The sequence below is a fragment of the Babylonia areolata genome, chromosome 4, assembly GCF_041734735.1.
Source record: "Babylonia areolata isolate BAREFJ2019XMU chromosome 4, ASM4173473v1, whole genome shotgun sequence".
Taxonomy (NCBI): Eukaryota; Metazoa; Mollusca; class Gastropoda; order Neogastropoda; family Buccinidae; genus Babylonia; species Babylonia areolata.
Window position 1 is genome coordinate 28205702 of NC_134879.1, and position 5000 is coordinate 28210701.

A 5000-nucleotide genomic window follows, 5' to 3' on the forward strand; every position below is an offset into this window, starting at 1 on the left:
GGCGCCGTCACCGAGATTCGAACCCGGGACCCTCAGATAGAAAGTCTGGGCAACGCTTTAACCACTCGGCTACTGCGCCCGTCAGGCATTCGTCAAACACTGTCCAGGGCAATGGTTGTCGCCATCAATACTATTGTCAGTGTCCCATTTTCACTACGACTGACGACTGACCTGGAAAGTATTACTGTGCAGGACTGGAGAGCAATGAAAGTACCCTTTAACTCAGTGCAAGACTGATGGCTTAGGTTCACACACACACACACACACACACACACACACACACACATACACACACACACACACACACACACACACACACACGGGGAGAGAGAGAAAAAAAAGAGAAGAAGAAGAAGAAGAAAGAGAGAGAGAGAGAGAGCGAGCGTGTCAGTGTGTGTGTGTGTGTGTGTGTGTAATCTAAATGTATACTGTGTTATCTGTGTGACCCAGAAACAGTGTTCGTGGCATCACTTCCCCAAGGCCGTCTTGCTTGGAACTGAAACTGACAAAGACCCTGTACTGGGGTCTTGGCTTGTAATCTGTTGCACACATGTATCGTGTTGCCTGCACAACGGTATTGCTAGATGCTAGCCTGCAGTGCCAGCATTCTTTAAAGAGAGAGGCATAGAGAGAGACAGAGAGACAAAGACAGAGAGAAAAAGGCAGCAGAGAGAGTGACAAAGAGACACACAGAGAGGCAGAGAGTGAGAGAGAGAGGGGGGGGGGGGGGGGGGCAGAGAGAGAGAGAGAGGCAGAGAGAGAGAGAGAGCCGGAGAGAGAGAGAGAGAGAGAGCCGGAGAGAGAGAGAGAGAGAAGGGAGAGAAGAGGGAAAGACTAGCAGCAAAGAGAGAGTGGGGGTAGTGTGGGGGTGGGGGTGGGGCATCTGAGAGAGAGTGGAGAGATAGAGAGAGAGCCGGAGAGAGAGAGAGAGAGAGAGAGAGAGACAGACAGAGAGAGAGACAGAGACAGAGAGAGAGACAGAGAGAGAGAAAGAGAGAGACAGAGACAGAGAGAGAGAGGGACCGAGACAGAGAGACAGAGAGAGAGAGAGGGAGAGAGAGAGACAGAGACAGAGAGAGAGACAGAGAGAGAGACATACAGAGAGAGAGAGAGACAGAGAGAGAGAGACATACAGACAGAGAGAGAGAGAGAGGGAGAGAGACAGAGACAGACAGACAGACAGAGACAGCGACAGAGAGTTGATGTGGTGAAAGGAGAGACAGATCCAGAAACAACAAAAGCACACACAACACGTATACGTGCCGATAACAACTATTCTTTTTCCTGAAATTAAATTAAAAATTTTTTTTTTTACATGCACTTTCAGATCAGATGTATTTTTGTTTAAACAGAGCTCTCTGTTTTCCTCTGTCTATCTGTCAGCCTGCCTTTGTGTCTGCCTTTGTCTATTTGTCATCCTCTCTCTCTCTCTCTCTCTCTCTCTCTCTCTCTCTCTCTCTCTCTCTCTCGTTCTCTTCTCTCAGTCTGAAAGTGGATGTGGAGCTGGGCACTGAAATACAGACAAAAAAAACAACAACAACAAAAAACAAACAAACAAAAAACAAACAAACAAAACAACAACAACAACAAAAACAAGAGAGGCAAAGCCTTCAAGACTCACTTGTGATACACTTTAAAAAAAATCCAAGCTTTTTATGTATTGAGTATAATTTTAAAATGTAATGTTTAAGATGAGAAAGATCAGTTTAAAGCAAATTAAGTCCCCTAGCATTAATTACAGAGTAATTTCCCTTTTTTACTATCTGCACCAAAACGTTTGCAAAATAAATCAAACTTCCATGCTTAGCAAAAGAAGTTCCTGTTTGAACAAAAAATGATCATAATAACTGCTCTTGTTGTTGGGTCAGAATATCAGATCAAAGTGCCAAGTTTAGAGAATACAAAAAAGTATAGATATAACAGTAAATGCAGTTTGCATATAATTAGGCTTCTTTTTTATTTTTTGTGCCCATCCCAGAGGTGCAATATTGTTTTAAACAAAATGACTGGAAAGAACTGAATTTTTCCTATTTTTATGCTTAATTTGGTGTCAGCTGACAAAGTATTTGCAGAGAAAATGTCAATGTTAAAGTTTACCACGGACACACACACACACACACACACACACACACACAGACAACCGAACACCGGGTTAAAACATAGACTCACTTTGTTTACACAAGTGAGTCAAAAACCAAAACACAAACACACACACACACACACAAAACAAAACACCCCCCAAAACAACAACAACAACAACCCCCCCCCCCAAAAAAAAAAAACAAACCCCAAACAAACAACAAAAACAACAACAACAACAACAACAAAAAACCCAAAAAACAAACAACAACAAAAAACAAAAACAAACAAACAACAACAACAACAAAAAACGGATATGAAAACAAACAACAAACTGACAAACAAATGAACGCCAGCGGCATGTGAGTCTTTGGATGTTAATTATGAACAGAAACACATGTCAGTTTCATACCAAATAAAAGTTTATTTTTTTTAAAACTATCAAAGAAGGCAATGGAAGCACACATGTAATTATACAAAACTGATCAATTAATTAACAAAATCTCTCTCTCTGTGTGCATGCGTGCGTGTCACGTGTACGTGTGTAGGTGCGTTTGTATATGTGTGAGTGCATTTAGTGTGTGTGTGTGTGTGAATGTGCTGGGGGTGGCATGGGTTGTGTGGGTGTTGGTGTGTGTGCGTGCGTACACGTGCTGCGCGCGCAGGTACATACATACGTACCTTCTACCCCGCAATGTGAGACGAAAACAGAAACAAGCAGATAGGTAAAATGCACCCCGTATAATGAAAAAGACATGTGTAAAATGCACACAGTATGATCAAATACACACGCAGTAAAGCTACAGATGCACGTCAGTATATCGGCCATGAGAGCCAACACACACACACGCATGCCAGTGTCATCACTGTCGGTTGACCAACCATCTCACTCCCTTCAGGACCAAACACTGAACAACAACAAAACAGTGCGAAAATGAATACAACTGAAGACAAGAGAGGCAAGGCCTTCAAGACTCACTTGTGATAAATTAACTCCCCTAGCATTAATTACAGAGTAATTTCCCTTTTTTTTAACTATCTGCACCAAAACGTTTGCAAAAATAAATAAAAATTCCATGCTTAGCAAAAGAAGTTCCTGTTTGAACAAAAAATGATAACAATGACTGCTCTTGTTGTTGGGTCAGAATATCAGATCAAAGTGCCAAGTTTAGAGAATACAAAAAATATAAATATAACAGTAAATGCAGTTTGCATATAATCAGGCTTCTTCTTTTTTTTAAATATTTTTTTGTGCCGATCCCATAGGTGCAATATTGTTTTAAACAAGTTGACTGAAAGAACTGAATTTTTCCTATTTTTGTGCCAAATTTGGTGTCAACTGACAAAGTATTTGCAGAGAAAATGTTAAAGTTTACCACGGACACACAGACACACACACAGACAACCGAACACCGGGTTAAAACATAGACTCACTTTGTTTACACAAGTGAGTCAAAAAAGGAAAACAATGTTTCGAATAAATAAAGAATTTAATGTATTATATTGCAGAATACACACACACACACACACACACATATATATATATATATACATACAAACATACATATATATATATATATATATATATATATATATATAGTATTAGTAGCTCAAGGAGGCGTCACTGCGTTCGGTCAAATCCATATACGCTACACCACATCAGCCAAGCAGATGCCTGACCAGCAGCGTAACCCAACGCGCTTAGTCAGATCTTGAGGGGGAAAAAAACACCCTAAAAAAACGAGAGAAAAAAATTTAAAAAATGAAGAAAAAAAAGAAAAAAGAAAAAAAAAAGAAGGAAAAATACATAAAAATAATGCTACTACTACTACTACTATTTATAATGCGGAAAATCTGGATGAAGTCATTTCCAAGCGCAATATATATATATATTATGGAATAGAGAGAGAGCCAGCCGAAAACAGACAGACAGGGACTGAGACAAACTGACAGACTCAACTTATTTCTAACGCACAAGGCCATATACATCATACACATCATGGGCACGTACAACACAGCATGCGGCAAACCCAAACATGGCAAAACAAAACATTGGATATCAATACACATGCAAACAAAACCTCAGATTCACAGCAACAGGCAGCGTTGATGGGTTTAAACATTCATTATCACACACAGACACACCCACATACACAGATTACACACTCGCGTGTGCGCAAATGTACACGCACACATATTACAAAGCGCAAAGGCTGTCACGAACATAACTGCTTGAAAGCGTAACAACTGGCATATCATGTGATTTAACCCATCGTTCAACCAGTCTAGAAACTACTAGGCCTTCCTGTGTCTGTCTAATTAAAAGTGCAAGGCGGTCTTGCAGGAAAGATCGAGGGTCACTGGACCGCTGGCCCAATGGGAGCAGAAATGTATGGTTAGTTATCCCAGATGCTCTGTTTTTAGTGTACTATTACTCTTTTTTGTCACAACAGATATCTCTGTGTGAAATTCGGGCTCCTCTTCCCAGGGAGAGCAGGTCTGGCGCTACACTGCGTCGCCCATTTTTTGGGTGTTTTTTTTCCTGCCTGCAGTTATGCGGCTCAGCTCTTTTACATCAAAGACCCTATCACACACACACACACACACACACACACACGATACCAGCATCAGCTTATAAATAATCAAAATATTACTAGAGGGCCTGTCAGTCCTACTCAGTCTCCCACTTCGACTGGGAATCAGTGGCTTTTTTTTTTTTTTTTTCTCACTCTCTCTTCTGCGCACAAAATTTTGCATAAGCACGACACATTTCCGCCTCGTCGCATTGCACACTTCTGAAATCTACTTCCACTGCAGAGAGACTTCAAATTTTAGCCTTCTGTTGGTCAGTGACCAAACTTTTTGCCCAATGACTTATGACGTCATTTCACGAAACAAAATAATGCTGGCAACGCCAAGTT

The 5000-nt window shown here is 40.9% G+C and overlaps 1 protein-coding gene across 2 annotated transcripts in view; it reads right to left on the reverse strand.

Moving 5' to 3' along the window:
- Nucleotides 1-2297: 2297 nt before the first annotated feature.
- The window catches only part of LOC143281026 (cdc42 homolog), a 19998-nt gene continuing 17295 nt past the window's right edge, over nucleotides 2298-5000 (reverse strand). For both annotated transcript variants that reach the window (XM_076585921.1, XM_076585920.1), the window contains exon 5: nucleotides 2298-5000. This exon is cut by the window's right edge and continues 324 nt beyond it. The gene's annotated coding sequence lies outside the window, so the exon portion shown is untranslated.